Here is a 16463-nt window from a genome sequence, read left to right on the forward strand (position 1 = left end):
AGGCCTGCTAAAGCCAACTCTGAGAAGACCTGGAGAGAAAGCCCCTCCCCTTCGTCCCTGGAATGGGGCACCTTGAGGAGCTGTGGTTTGGAAAGCCTCCCCAAGGTCAAGAGAGACCCACAGATTGCTGCTAGTGTCTGAGATCCCAAGTATGCTGAAAAAGGGACAAATGTGAAAACGAGATTTCAAAAACGGTAAGATATTTTTAAAACTTGAACTAACACCTGCAAAATATACGTGCGTGTATACATTTGCATATATTGTCATATGTATATATTTATATATATACATATAGGCATACTACACGTAAATACTTATGCTGTTCGTATGACAATTTCAGGATGTATTAAAAAATTCCTTCAAATTTCACTCCAGACAGTATGGCCTATTGATGGACCAAACATATAAAATCACATTTTGAGTACATTCTTAGATTCTCCTAATGTATCCGTGTGCCTGTAAGTACAACCTAATTTGCAGAAAACATCAAAAGTCAGAATTTGAGATTTTATGAATGGGAGTGAAAGAGGGCTAAATGGTGCCAACCCCCAACACAGGCCTGCACTTAGAGACAATGAACAGAAAGCACCACAATACCTAGAACAGAATAAATGTTGGCTGTTATATAATTAGTTCCTACTCACTTCCCAAAATGCCATGGGGGCAAATGTGTAAATTAAGAGACAAACTCTTGTGTTCATACATAAAAGTCCCAAGGTGATCTCTCCATCCGCCAACTTCTAATAACTCTTGTTTTGTTAAACATGAAACATGATATTTGATATCTTTTCTTGTTTTTTGAGAGTGAAATTCTTTTGAGAGGAATTCTTAACTTCGTACCATAAATCCCCTAGAGAGATTGTGAACGCCATAAAATTCAATGTAAAGTGTTATATGTCTAGGTGTGCACTCCCCTTGCTTTGAAAGTGGCACCTATAAGATTTTCAAAGGGATTCATGACCTCCCAAATTTAAGATTTTCAACATAAACTATTGGTATGGCTCGCACCCATTTCAAGTTGAGCACACAAGGCAGCATCCCAGTCCCAGATTCTCAAGGTGCTTGATGACCAAGCACAAGCCAGGATCTGAGCCAGGATCTGATCTAGAATGCCTTGGACAGCCAGGTCCCCTTGGACTCTGTATGTGTTTCCTAGGCCTGCCATGACAAGGTATCCCAAACTGGGTGGCTTAAAACAACAGAATTTTGTCTCTCACAGATCTGGAGGCCAAAATTCTGAAATTAAAGTGTCGGCAAGAACACGCCCCTCCCAAAGCCTCTAGGGGAGGGTTCTTCTTGTCAATTTCAGCTTCTGGTAACAAGCGTCAAGCACTCCTTATCTACAGGAGCAACTCCAGGCTTGGCCTCAAGTCTTCATATGGCCACTTGCTCTATGTGTCTTCTTTTTTTTTTTTTTTTTAAGATTTTATTTATTTATTTGAGAGAGAGATAATGAGAGACAGAGAGCATGAGAGGGAGGAGGGTCAGAGGGAGAAGCAGACTCCCTGCTGAGCAGGGAGCCCGATGTGGGACTCGATCCCGGGACTCCAGGATCATGACCTGAGCCGAAGGCAGTCGCTTAACCAACTGAGCCACCCAGGCGCCCCTCTGTGTGTCTTCTTATAAGGACATCAGTCATACTGGATTAAAGGTCCACCGTACTCTGGTATGACCTCATCTTAACTGATTATACCTGCAACAACCCTACTTCCAAATAAGGTCACATTCTGAGGTATAGCGGGTTAGGACGTCAACATGTCTTTTGGGAAGGACAGATTTCAACCCATGGCAGGCTCTATTCTTCCATTGACTTTGCTGATAGACATGAAGGAAGCAAGGACAACCAGCAGGTACTGAGATTTTTCTCTGTCCTCCACCTGTGCTTGATACTTTAATCTTCACACACTCCATTTTTATCAACAAGGACACTGAGACTCAAGAAATCGGGTAACCTATTTAGTGATAAGGACCCATAAAAGGCCAAGTTTGAAAATGAATACAAGTTCCTGTGATGACATAGTGTCATTCATGTGTAGTTTTAGATAAAATTCATGCAGTATACAATAACAGATCCCTGAGCAAATACGCTCCCTGGGCAAATATAATTGTATTGCATGTTATAATGTGTTTTAGAAATAGAATAAAGTGACACCAATAAATTAAACTAAACACTTAGCATCTGGGTGAGAGATAATCACAAGTAGAGCAATATTAAAATAAAAAAGCTTACCATTAAAGGTCCTACAACTAGTATACTTATTATGGCTTATTCAGAATTCTGTAAGATAGCATTCCTTTCAAGTTTTATATTCTACTTTTTGGTTATTATGGTGTTTTACAGCAGAAAATTTGTTAGAAACATAAAAGGGGATGCTTTGCCATCATTTTTGTCCCTGGGAAAAAATATGTGTATGTTTATATATTTATAATATATTATATTGTAATATATTATAGAATGAGCATAAAACGAAACATGGTAAAGAGGATTCTGTTATATGAAATCAATATTAGTAATTTACGACATAACAAAGTATTAAATAGCTAAGCTTTTGAACAACTCCATAAGGATTAGAAAATTCTTACACATCATTCATATGTGGTATTTAAGAAACAAAACAAATGAACAAAGGCAAAAAGAGTGATACAAACCAAGAAACAGACTCTTTTTTTTTTTTTAAGAGAGAGAGCACGTGGATGGGAGAGGGAGGAGTGGCAAAGGTAAAGGGAGAAAAAGAATCTTAAGCAGACTCCATGCTCAGCAGGTAGCCCAACACAGCCCTTGATCTCATGACCCTGAGATCATGACCTGAGCCAAAATCAAGAGTCAGTCTCTTAATCAACTGAGCCACCCAGGTGCCCCTGCACTAAGAAACAGACTCTTAACTACAGAGAACAAACTGACGGCTATCAGAGGGGAGGTGGGTGGTTGGATGGGTGAAATAGGTGATGTGGATTAAAGAGTACACTTATGATGAGCACTGAGTCATGTATGGGATTGTTGAATCACTATATTGTACACCTGAAACTAATGTAGCACTGAATGTTAACTATACTGAAATTAAAATTAAAAACTTAATTTAAAAAAGAGAGAGAAAAAGAGGGGGCACCTGGGTGACTCAGTCGGTTGGGTGTCCAACCTTGATTTTGGCTCAGGTCATGATCTCAGGGTCCTGGGATCAAGCCCCACGTTGGGCTCCATGATCAGTGGGGAGTCTGCTTGTGGATTCTCTCTCCCTCTCCCTCTGCCCGGTCCCCCATTCGCTCACACTCTCTCTCTCTCTCAAATAAATAAATAAATCTTTAAAAAAAAAAATAAGAGAAAGAAAAGAAAGAAAATTCTTACACAGCTACTCTTGAAAAAAGCCATTTGACTTTTTACTGAAAGAGAGCATCTGGATGTATTAATTATCTTGATCTTGGTAATCATTCCACAATGCACATGTATATCAATCATCGTGTTGTACACTGTAAATACAAACCATGATATTTTTCAATTATTCCTCAATAAAGTTGGGAAAAAAGAGTATCTCAACACATTGGAAATCAAAATGACATGAGTTTCTCGGCCTTTAGGCTAAGATTAAGTGTAGTATCTGTTCTTATCAGTTTCTCATTTTCCAGACAAGGCACAGGGACAGTAGAATTATAATCCTCAATGATGTCCATGAAAATGCTAAAATTGGAGGATTTTAATAAAATGTAATTTTACTTTATTACATTTTATGCATAATGTTTTCTTAGTTCAAAATCTACACAGGCCAGTCTTTCATAATTCATAAAAGAAGCTGTGGGGAACAGCAGAAAGGGCATTAATCTGAGTGGGGAATGCAAGTGAAAGGTCAGGCTTGAGCAGGAAGGGGAGCAGAGAAAAGTAAAAAAGAAACCACAACACAGATCAGGAGACATGGGTGTCTGGCCCACACAAACAAAGCTCTCCATCAGACCTTCAAATAGGGGCGCCTGGGTGGCTCAGTAGGTTAAGCATCTGCCTTTGGCTCAGGTCATGATCCCAGGGTCCTGGGATTGAGCCCTGCGACAGGCTCCCTCCCTGCTTAGTGGGGAGTCTGCTTCTCCCTCTCCCTCTGCCCCTCCCTGCTTCTGTTCTCTCTCTCTCATGCTCACTCTCTCTCTCTGTCTCAAACAAATAAATAAATGAAATCTTAAAAAAAAAAAAGCCTTCAAATATTCAGATTCTGTCCTGAGTAAACCATCAGGGGAACAACCAGCACCCCAAGTTGCTCGATCACAATGAAGACTTGGTTCAAGTCTACTAGACTCCTTAAGGGATACAACCCACCCAAGTTGTCCCCAGAATTCATCCTTAATTTGTTTAAAAGATAAGAAAAAATATTTTGGATTGATGTGGATTATAGTCAGCATGTTGATTTCCAATAGGACTAAAAGAACAATAAGCTTCATCTCCAATACGTATATGACATTTCATGTGACTGTATGTTCACTTCATAGGACATGTACAGAAGAAGCTCTTTTGTGCCACAGAAAGAGCATAAACCTGAGGATAAATAGCCAAGCTTAGGTCTTCCATCCACCAGATATGTGAACCCTCATTTAACCCTCTGAGCTCTGTCTTTCCAATAGGTATCTTTCTTCCGACCCTTTTGCTTTATATTGTTTATGACAATTTCACTATCTTAAAATACATTTTTTTTTCTTAAATTAGTAATATCTTTACTTTTAAAAAGGTTGGGATGTGAAAAGGCATGGCCAAAAATTAATATTTAATGGGCTCCGCACTGGGTGAAGAAGCCTACTTAAAAAAAAAAAAAAAAGTCATATATTCAAAAAATCAGTGACCAGTCTTTCATCAAAACATGGTGAGTTGGGGGGCACCTGGGTGGCTCAGTCATTAAGCATCTGCCTTCGGCTCAGGTCATGATCTCAGGGTCCTGGGATCGAGCCCCACATCAGGCTCCCTGCTCCGTAGGAAGCCTGCTTCTCCCTCCCCCACTCCCCCTGCTTGTGTTCCCTCTCTTGCTGTGTCTCTCTCTCTGTCAAATAAATAAATAAAATCTTTAAAAAAAAAAAAAACATGGTGAGCTGGCAGACTCAATTAAGACCAAAAATAATATACTCTATCCCTTAACAAATTCCACCTTTAAAATTGCTGTAAATTTATCAAAAATGGAGGCCTAAAGAGAAAACAAATAAATTAGCATAAAATAATCTTTATTTTAAAAGGGCTATTAAGTCATCGTGGCATATAATCAAAGAACTAAACTGGTTTTATGACCAAAAAACTGATCAAATTCCAGAAATGTGCTACCTGCCACGCTTAAACACCTCTTCGCTGAAATAGAGAAATGGCATGGGATTTAGAGTCAGTTGTATGACCCGTATGCAATAAATACTGCTTTGAATTAGATGTGATTTAATTTGCCATGACTTCTGCATCTCCAGAAACCCACTAGGAGCTTAGCTGTTAAGATGAACTCAAGCATATAGTGCTTTTGTTAATCATTAATGGCCCTGTTCCACCAAAATTAAATTTCCACAGCTGCCCACCACAAAAGTTTGGTTGTCTCCTGAAGGCTAGAGTTAGAGTCTGATCCAATAACGGACAATGTAGCTCACCTTCAGTTATAAGCAATCACTCTGTAACCCTTAACCCTGCAGGTAAATGGATCCAACCCACTAACCAAGCATAATGTCATCAAGAAAACTACTCACAGTTTTCCAGTTACAGCAACAGATTATCAAACATACTGATTACTAAATTTCTAAAGAAAATTCAAGAAAAACAATCCGTCTCTCCTGACCCCATTACCTCAACCCCAATTCATTCTCTTAATTCAACTTGTAAGACCAGTCAAAATACAGTCATATTTGATGATAGGGAAATTATAATAGTTAGCATTTATGCAATGCTCCTATGTCTTTGATGTTTTACAAGCACTATTTTATTTAATCATCACAACATACCCATAAAGGAGGTAGTGGATGTTAAATCCATTTTATAGATAAAATTACTGAGGCTTAGTAAGAGTAAGTGTTTTCCCAAGTTCACACAACTGGAAGAGGGATTTCAATTGGTCAGACTCCAGAGCCCATGGTTAAGAATACATGCTCCAGAGCATCTATTATCAACATGAGAAGGTTTCCTTTATTTCTTTTTGGTGAAAAAAGAATTTTTTTTAACAGCAAGATTGTATGTTTTTAAATAGGTATGTGTGCATAAAGTAAAATCCACATTTATCCATAGAAGAATACCTGAAATGACATACTGGAGGCGTTAATGGTTCTCATTCTGAGGGATAGAGTCATGAGGGAGAATTCATTTTTTTATCTGTATTTTCTACATATTTTTTTCATAGGCTCCATAGGCTTGAACTCAAGACCCTGAGATAAAAAATCAAATGTTCTACCCACTGAGCCAGTCAGGCACCCATGTATTTGCTAATTTTTCTACAACAATCGATAATAAAAAAGAACAAAGTTATTTTGGTTATAAAAATAACACGCCAGAGTTTACATTGTCAGAGAAGGAAATCACAGATTAGGCTCATTTTAATGATGAGTTTAACAGAAAACAGAAAAACTGAAGGCCTCGATGAAAATTAAATGACTGTAAAATAGCATGAAAAGATGCTTAACAGCACTCACCCTCAGGGAAATGCAAATCAAAACCACAATGAGATCTCACCCCACACCTGTCACAATGGCCAGTATCAAAAAGACAAGAAAGAACAAGGGTTCGTGAGGATGTAGAGAAAAAGGAACCCTCTTACAATGCTGGTAGGAATGCAAACTGGTGCAGCCACTGTGGAAAACAGCATGGAGGTTCTTCACAAAATTAAAAATAGAACTACCCTATGATCCAGTAATTCCACCATTGAGTACTTACCCAAAGAAAATAGAAACACCAATTCAAAAGATATTTGCACCCCTATGTTTATTGCAGCATTATTTACAATAAACAAGATATGAAAACAACCTAAGTGTCCACTGACAGATGAATAGTTAAAAAAATGTGGTCTATATAGAGAGAGAGAATAATAGCCATTTGCAACACATATGGATCTGGAGGGTACTATGCTAAGTGAAATAAGTTAGACAGAAAGAAAAATGCCATATGATTTTACTTGTATGCCAAATCTAAAAAAACAAACAAGCAAACAAAACAGAAACAAACTCATAGATACAGAGGACTAGTGGTCACCAGAAGGGGAGGGTATAGAGAAGTGGGTGAAAAAGGTGAAGGGGATTAAGAGGTACAAACTCCCAGTTATAAGATAAGTAAGTCTCAGGGATGAAAAGTACAGCATGGGAAATACAGTCGATAATATTGTAATACTGTTGTATTACAATGTTAAGAGACGGTGACCATACTTACTGTAGTGAGCACTGAGTAATGTATAGAATTGTCGAATCACTATGTTGTACACCTGAAACTAATAACATTGTATGTCAGCTATACTTCAATAATAAAAAAAAGTTTTTAAAAGACTATGAAATCGGTATGGATTAATAGAAGTTATATTAGGAAAGTCTTGTAGTTATATTTGAAATAGCTAAACATACCAATCTGGGAATCCAGTATTTTCTGAGGAGCACTTTACGAATCAATTTCTTTATAAATTTCTTTATAAATTACGAATCAATTTCTTGTCTTTAAAAGACAAGAAGTATCATAATGCTAGCCATGCTAAGAGGAGACTTCATTCATCTTAACAAGAAATTAACATTCTTGAGCAAAAATGATCATAGCATCTGACCTCTGATCTCCTTGTGGAAGGAAATTATATGTTCCAAATTCCTCTGTCTCTGGATAACATAACATTAAATCAAACAGTTGGAAATAGGGAAAGACTTAATATCTCTGATTGGAAACTATGAATCCAAGAGTAAATCTCCCTGGTTCCACAAACACGTCAATTTCAAGCTATGTTCCTGAACCCTCTATTAACTGCTTGATTTTATTACTGATTGAAATTTATATCAGGGATGATCATTATAGATATCGCATATTGTGATTTATTTATAATTTTAATAATTCAGCCTACACCATTCCCCATATGCAATAACTTCCTAAAATAGAGTAAGGGAGTGAAAATCAGGGATACTACATTTTTGTGTGTAGGCACAGACCTGGGTGCACTAATCATTTTTTTCTGAGCATGCCACCTCTCAGAGTGGGCCCTTGGGCAGCGAATCCTTGTTCCTTTGCCTTTCTGTCTGAAGTGTGAGAGACTGAGGATACAGTCAGTGTCCGTGGGTGAGGGTTAGAGGTAGAAATCATTCAGTGTCTCCCACAAGACGGGAATTTGGTACTAAAGAAAAGAAGGGGGGCACCCAGGTGGCTCAGTTGGTTAAGGGTCTGCCTTCGGCTCAGGTCATGATCCCTGGGTCCTGGGATCGAGCCCTACATCAGGCTCCTTGCTCGGCGGGGAGTCTGCTTCTCCCTCTACCCTTTCCCCTGCCTCTTGCTTTCTCTTGGTTGCTCTCTCTCATAAATAAATAAATAAATAAAATCTTTTTAAAAAAGAAAAGAAGGGGTCAGGAACTCAGTCATTTGAAATATCAGCATGATCTATATCGGCTCTGAAGAAATTTGTGTCAAAAGATAGTTTTTAAATAGGTAGAATCATGATTTTCATACAAATACCAAATGAATACATGTCAAGATTTTATTTAACTCATTAATTAATGAGAGAATCAGTAAGATGTCAAAAAAGAACTCTAATGAGTATCCGAAGAATTTCCTATATGGGCAATGCTGAAATGAATTTTGCTAAAAGATGTGGTCAATATCCAAGGCAATAAGATGTAATATTTGGAATTATCTCGGGGGAGGCATCAATTACATCCCACATACTTGACAGAACTTGTTTGCATCTCCCAGGGACCAACTGCTTTATTCTGAACATCAAACCTCTACACCACCCAGTAATTTTTGTGCCCGGTTACAAGTACTTCACAATTTTTCCTATAACACTAGTACAATCTAGATGTCCCCTAGGCCACTCTTCTGGGTGTACATTCTTCTTTAATATCCAATTTAATATCCAAGCCCTGGCCCCGACACAGTAGGCAGTCCTGCACCCTCCCCGATGTAAATAACAGTTCCCCTTTTGTCACTCCCTAAAGCACCACTAACAGAAGGGCTGTAGGTTTTAACAGATTCCTCCCAAGGGTTGGGGAATAACAGAGAGGAAATGACAACACAGCATAAAACAAGATTTTAACATTCTTAATTTTTTTAAAGATTTTATTTATTTATTTGAGAGAGTGAAAGAGTACAAGCAGGACAAGGGGCAGAGGGAGAGGGAGAGAAAGAATCCTCAAGCAGATGACCCGCTGAGCACGGAGCCTGTCACAGGCTCAATCCCCCAGGACCCTGAGATCATGACCTGAGCCGAAATCAAAAGTCAGCAACCCAACCAACTGAGCCACCCAGGCACGCCAAGATCTTAACATTCTTAAAGTTTATTTGGCTATCCCCACTCGGGGGAATTTCTCCTGCTTTACTCCATAGATCTCATCCAGTTGCTGAAACTCCACAAACCTTAGTTTCAGGGCATGTACAGCAGCAGAAGAACACCAAAATTTGACAGAACACTCTAGCGCTTTTCAGTCAAGGGCCTTCTTCCAGCTAAGGTCACAGTGGTGGTGGTGGTGGTGGTGGTCAGAGAGCTTGAGTTTCACAACCCAAAAAAGCCACTGTTAGGCTTTTCTAAATAACTCAGCCTGAATTCCCATCCTTAAGAGGGGAAGAACCAGCCAGAGCTTTGAAATTATAATTTTCCTTAACATGCTCCAGATCAAATCCTCAAACAGTGCTCCATCCACCACAAAAGTATCCAAGAGAAGGAAGAAATCGTAAAATGTACGTGTTCTCCATTTCTTTTTTTAAAAAAAAAAAGATTTTATTTATTTATTTGACAGAGAGAGACACAGCAAGAGAGGGAACACAAGTAGGCAGAGTGGGAGAGGGAGAAGCAGGCTTCCCGCCGAGCAGGGAGCCCGATGTGGGGCTCGATCCCAGGCCCCTGAGATCATGACCTGAGCTGAAGGCAGATGCCCAATGACTGAGCCACCCAGGTGCCCCAAATCTTCGGGTTTCTTAATTCATTCTTATTTTGGTAGGCCAGCCATGAATCCTTTCTTTAATCCAAGTGCTCTTAGAATATTCAGGATTAGAAAAAAAAATCAGCATCTGTCATTGACTAACCCAGGAAAAAAACATGCAATGTGTCCTAGTTTAAATTTTAATGTGTTTTAAAATGAGCTTTAAATTTCTGAAGTTGTTGATTAAAAGAGATGAAGCAGACCCAAAATGCTTTGTTTGAATTTTTTTCACTCAATGAACTTCGTGTCTTTTCCGGTAACACAAGTCTTGTTCTAAATTCAAAGTCTGAAAAAAAAAAAAAATGGGAACAAATAGAAAATCATGTGTAATCTTTCTTGATTTCCAGAAAGAACCTCTATTACATGGTGGCTTGTGTCCATCTCCTGTGACACATCCCCAGAGCACCAGCTATTGCCCCTTTTATAATAGTCATCATGCTTTTGTTAGTTTAATGCTTGCTTTTCCCTAAAGGCTGCAATTTTCTGGAAGCAGAATTATCTCTGCCCTAGGCCCTGTCATATCCAGAGTGCCTAGTGTGGTGCATGTCTCGTAACAGGCACTCAACAGGTATCGGCTGTGGAAAGAGGACTGTTCTCTATGCATTTTTATACATATAATTTTTTTTAAAAGATTTTATTTATTTGACAGAGAGAGACACAGCGAGAGAGGGAACACAAGCAGGGGGAGTGGGAGAGGGAGAAGCAGGCTCCCCGCTGAGCAGGGAGCCCGATGCGGGGCTCGATCCCGGGACCCTGGGACCATGACCTGAGCCGAAGGCAGACGTTTAACGACTGAGCCACCCAGTGGCTCCATTTCCAAGCGAACCGCATGAGTCATGTCACTTTTGCTCCGTGATAGGACAAGTAGTGTCCATAAATCAGGCTCTAAGTACTTTTAAAGTTTAGAGATAAAAAATAAACTATTAATACGTAAATCAAATTTCACAATGTTATTAAATCGCCAGTTAGAGACATATTTCTTCTGAATATTTCTAGAAGTTAAAATTACGGACTTTAGAACTTCTAAGATGTGGACAATAATAAAAGTGGCTCATTTTTAAATGTATTATGTACACTTCGGAGCTAAGACGGCTTAAATCAGTGACACCTCTTCGGCGAATGACACAAATCATCAAAACCAAGGATGAAAGGACAAAAACAATACAGTAAAGGAAAATGCAAGGAAGGAAATCTCCCTTGTTTATTGTTGTTATTTCAAAACTCTCTTAAGGGCAGCACGTCTTGATTCTCATGCCCTCATGTAGAGAACGTAGGAGCCATTTTATAGACAAAATAACTCGGGCATACGGAGGCTACATGGGATTTGTCCCCCATAGAGAGTTTGAAGTAGGAGGTCCAAGTCTGGAAATTACATCATCTGACTCCAAACTCAAAGCTTATTCTTTTCCACCATGCCATTTTAGGTTACAGAACATAATTTTAATTATTGCAATATAGGTGTAACCAACCACATAATTTTGGAATTGTCTAGCAAATTCAATACCCTTACTACTAACACCCTAAATTTCAAGTTGACTAGAAATTTGCAATAAAACCTCAGCACCCCAGAGAAATACCCTAGAACTGTAAGACCCACAGCTGACAGAAGCAAATATTCCCATAATTGCTATCAGCCCTCTAATCATTGTCCCTGACTCCTCAAATCTTTTACCACTTGGTTGTACTTCTAAATGCTTGGTCTTGAATTACCTACCTACTATAGAGTTGGGGAACCTGAAGTACCTTGTTCAGGGGACTGTGATTGTTACATCATCCTTCCCATTCAAATCACTGCACAGAAGAAATGTTGAGGGCAATGATTAAGCCCTCCAGCGACTACCTTGATAATCTGACTGCTAAATCCTTTCAATTGCACTGATCTTCAACACAAGAACATCCTTACTTGCAGCCAGGCTATCATCCCAGGCCATTTCCCTTTCTAGATTGCTGCTACATTTTCCCCCACATGCCTGCCTATGCAGGATCAGCTCATAGTAAATCTATACGCAGCACAGGAAACATCCCACAGATAATGAATTTTACTGATATCACACAAGAATGGTCAATCATCACAGCTCCATTACCCTCATGCTGGCAGCATAAAATAAATTACCACATTTGCTAATGTTCTTATAGTATGTGCTCTTTGGACGCTTTGTGTTATTTTTATCCTGGCTGTTCTTTGGAGATACTTAGTTATTCCAAGAGAGTGGGAGAAACAGAGGAAGCTAGCACATGTCAGCTTCTCCCATGGTGCGATCTATCTACCTGACCCAAGATAATATTCTTTTTTTTTTTTTTTTAAGTAGGCTCCACACTGGGTGTGGAGCCAAATGTGGGGCTTGAACTCACCACCCTGAGATCAAGACCTGAGTTGAGATCAAGAGTCCGACGCTTAACCGACTGAGCCACCTAGGCGCCCCCCAAGTCTTGAAAAAATAACTTTTCCTGAATCATTTGGAGCTTGCTGTTGGAAAAAGAATCTATTCTAGAAGAAGCTAGTACTTAATGCTTTGGAAAGAAATTGCCTGTTAACAATTTCAAAAGGAAGAAGGAATTTTCTGAAGCATCAATTCTGCTTAAAAAAATTATTCTTTTCTAGTGTCACCCACTCAAAAAATCATAATAGGAAAGTAAATTCAACTCTCACTTAAAGTCAGCATGAAAAACTAGCTATGTATTTTTTCAAACTTCTTTTAAATCTCTCAAAATTACTGAATTCCAAACTCTCAATAAGAGCCGCTTTTATGGTCTTGCCATATTTCTTCAAATATCGAAATCTCATAGATTTGAGACTGAGATTAGACATACTAATAGAGACCAGTTTTACATCAATTTATGAAACTTCTTTCTGTGTCTTAGTAGATGGAAGCAAGAATAATTTATTTCATGAAATCAAACATCTTCAAAAGTAATTACATTTAAAAACATTTGCATATCTGAACCATGAACCACAAGTAAGGGGCCCTTATGGGCTGTGCCTTCGCTTTTCCCATGCAACTGCTTCCCCAGTGAAAAAGTATTTAATTAAATAAGTACTTAAAAGATTGAGATTTATGTGTGTCAATTCACCAAAAATACGGTTTTTCAAATGAGATAAGTAGTTGGGATTCTTTCCTTTAGCGAATAAGAATGTGGTCCATTCTGGGGCGCCTGGGTGGCTCAGTCTGTTAAGCGTCTGCCTTCGGCTCAGGTCATGATCCCAGTGTGGGATCGAGTCCCGCATCAGGCTCCCCACTCCACGGGAAGCCTGCTTCTCCCTCTTCCACTCCTCCTGCTTGTGTTCCCGCTCTCGCTATCTCTCTGTCAAATAAATACATAAAATGTTAAAAAAAAAAAAATGTGGCCCATTCTTTCTTTAAAATTTATCAGGAGTAGTACATGTGTGTGTATATATAATATATATGTGCAATATATAATATACACATGTATATATATATGTAATATATGTGCATGTGTAACATATGCACATATATGTACATGTGTGTACATATGTATTGTGTTATATGTATGTACATGTGTGGTGTGTGTATATGTAATATGTGGTGTGTGTAATATATATGTGCATATACATATATGTAATATAAAATATATGTGTAATAATATATATGTATATATAATACACAATAAGGGAAGAATAGGCAAAGGTAGAAACAGAGAGGAAGGAACAGCAATTTTGCCAGAAATGTTAGCACAATTTTACTAGGTAGGATTCACCCAGAATGAAAGAAAAACAGACGTAGTGGTAGGTCCAGAGTGGTTAAGACCAGCACTTCGCATGTGTATTCCTGAAGGTAACAGTGGCATCCATTGCCCATAGACATATACTGAAATAATCAACCCTCTACACCGTAAGCCCTGAAGTCCCTTTCCCCCAGCACACAAGGGATCCAGGACTCTGCTGGGGCCCACCAGCTATTCTTAAGGCATCCTTGGGAAGCATCTTCATTGAGTGTCCAAAGAAAGAGAGAGCTACATTTGTAAGCCCAAGTCATACCCCTAAATGACTTCTGGGCAGGCTGCAAATGAGAGGACACAGAGCAAGCACAGCAAAATTCCCACTCACATGAAGATTGACAGCCAATGGAAACTGGTCTAGACCCTGTCAGCTCCAGGGCACTCAGCCAAGCCCATCGAAGACAGTCCTCTCTGCCTCAGGCCACTCAGGTTCGCATGTTGTTACCCCAGCTCTGGAGCCCCGGCACTCAGCCTTCTCCCTGCTCTCCACCACATGGCCAGCTTCACATCTGTGTTCTCTTTATCCAGGTGCGCCAGAAGGCTGCTCTTGTTTCCCTTCAGGACACCCTGAACGACTAGTCGGGAAGAGTTTCAAATACCCATAAAGTAAGACTGCAATCATAAGCAATTAAAAAAAAAAAAAAAAAAAAGACTCCTGGGGCATCTGGCTGGCTCAGTCAGTAGAACATCCATCTCTTGATCTCGGGGTTGTGAGTTCCAGCCCCATGTTGAGTGTGGAGTCTACTTAAAAAAAAAAAAATTTACTCCCAATCCATGAAGGGCTGGGGAGTGGGGGTGGGGTGTGAAGAGAGACTTGCATGGCCCTGTTGTCAGAAGACAGAACCACTTGATTCTTTCCCCTCTTCCACTTACAGAAAGAATCACAGAGAAAGGATAAAAATCACTATTGCCATCCAAATCACTATTGCAGCCACGCCATGAAACTCCAAAGAGAAAAAAAAAAAAAAAAAGAATCTACTCTTACTCAGGCAAGCTGGCAAGAGACAGAGGAGGAGGAGGAGGAGGGCCGGAGGTCTCTGTGTGAGGGGAAGAAAGCAGCTTTTCTCTTTGAAACGCAGATGAAGGTTAAGTCCTTGGGGAATTCTGACTGACGATTCTCTTTCATGAACCAGCACATCTTAAACACATTTCCCTTGAGAAGTGGCATCATCATTTCATTTCATGGTCAAGGTCACTAAAATACTCCAAAAATAAGTTTGAAGCAGGGAGCAAAAGGAAGAAAGCAAAAAAAAAAAAAAAAAAGGAGCTTTGACAACAAAATGATAATGTGAACCGGTACGTTGTACAGCGGCCCGAGGCTCCTAGACTGACAGGTCATTGAGCCCCCACGGATGTGGTCTTGTGTGTCTCTTTCTTCCCCTAATGACTCAGCCTCTTTTCCGTGGCTGCATACTCATGGGAAGAAAGATGGCAGAGGACATGCACAGTAATCAGAACAATTAGTTTGGGAAGATCACATAACACGGATCCTAATACAAAGGGATACAGTTCAAAGAAAAATTCCAAGTCTGACATTTCTTCAGGGTCACTGTCAGAAGCGCTGGACGCATGTGTGACAGTGAGCCTGGGCTGTTTTAGGGAGTCTGGCAGAAATGGGCCCAGCATGTCAAATGCACCACATCACCCAAGCCAAGCTCGGTGACTTCTTGGATGTTTATTTTTCAACCTTTAATCCAATACCAAGTCCTGTTCCTCCTTCTCCAGAAGCCTCACTGATAACTCTCTTTATCCCCCTTTATTCGATTTCTGTCTAGGCTGTGGTTCTCCGACACCTCCCCGGGCTGCCTGAAACAGCTCCCTGTCATCTGGGCACTTCCAAACTTCAGTCCAGTCCGCAGTTCATTGTCAGATCCCTGTTCCTAACCCACCATCTCCTCTAGTTCTTTCCCACCAATGTAAAACATGTTTTAGTTGCCCTTTCTTCTAACAGCAATAACCAAGGACAATAATAATAGTAGATCTCTTAAGCATATTGTCCTCTCCAGCCCACCACCATACTCAGCTCTTTTCTTCATCATCATGTATTTGGAAAGCACGCTCTTCATTCAACATCTTCATGTCTGCAAACCCTCTTCTTCACCCCATTGTACATTGGCTTCTGCCCCCTCCACCCCATTCCATAAGGCTCTGCCTAACACATCCATCCACATGCTTCCACCTGTTAAACCAACAGCAAGATCCCATCCTTCCCCTTCAGGATCTTAGTGCAACTCGTAACAATAACCAAACTCTCAGGGAAACTCCCCTTGCCAACTTTTAAGATCACACTCTTACACATCCTTCCTTAGATCTTTGTTTTCTCTCTTCTTTTCCAACCCCTCCTGTCCTAACCCTCAAACTGTCATGTTCACCAGGTTCCATCCTAAGTGATACTTTCACCTTTCTAACCCAAGTGCCCAGCCCAATAGTGGCCCTTAATTAATGCAGGTTACTGGCTTATAGACTTTTTCAGATTGATGGTGTCATTTATCTATCCCAGAGCTCCCCATTGCATGCCAAGTAAAGTTCAAGGTCCTCAACCTAGAATTATAAGCTCTCTACCATCTATTCGTTCCTCCCTTTACACCTCCCTATTTCCCTTCTCCAACATAAACCTTTCCCCAGAAATCCCACCACAC

At 39.9% G+C, this 16463-nt stretch overlaps 1 long non-coding RNA gene and 1 pseudogene across 17 annotated transcripts in view; one reads left to right on the top strand and one right to left on the bottom strand.

Moving 5' to 3' along the window:
* Positions 1–16463, bottom strand: part of LOC123855860 (uncharacterized) — a 456844-nt gene that overhangs the window by 288490 nt on the left and 151891 nt on the right. The gene's annotated exons all lie outside the window — the stretch shown is intronic.
* On the top strand, positions 3555–3730 carry LOC123836994 (U2 spliceosomal RNA; annotated as a pseudogene).

The sequence above is a fragment of the Mirounga angustirostris genome, unplaced genomic scaffold, assembly GCF_029215605.1.
Source record: "Mirounga angustirostris isolate CCGP_5_RB_7025 unplaced genomic scaffold, mMirAng1.0.hap1 SCAF_7, whole genome shotgun sequence".
Taxonomy (NCBI): Eukaryota; Metazoa; Chordata; class Mammalia; order Carnivora; family Phocidae; genus Mirounga; species Mirounga angustirostris.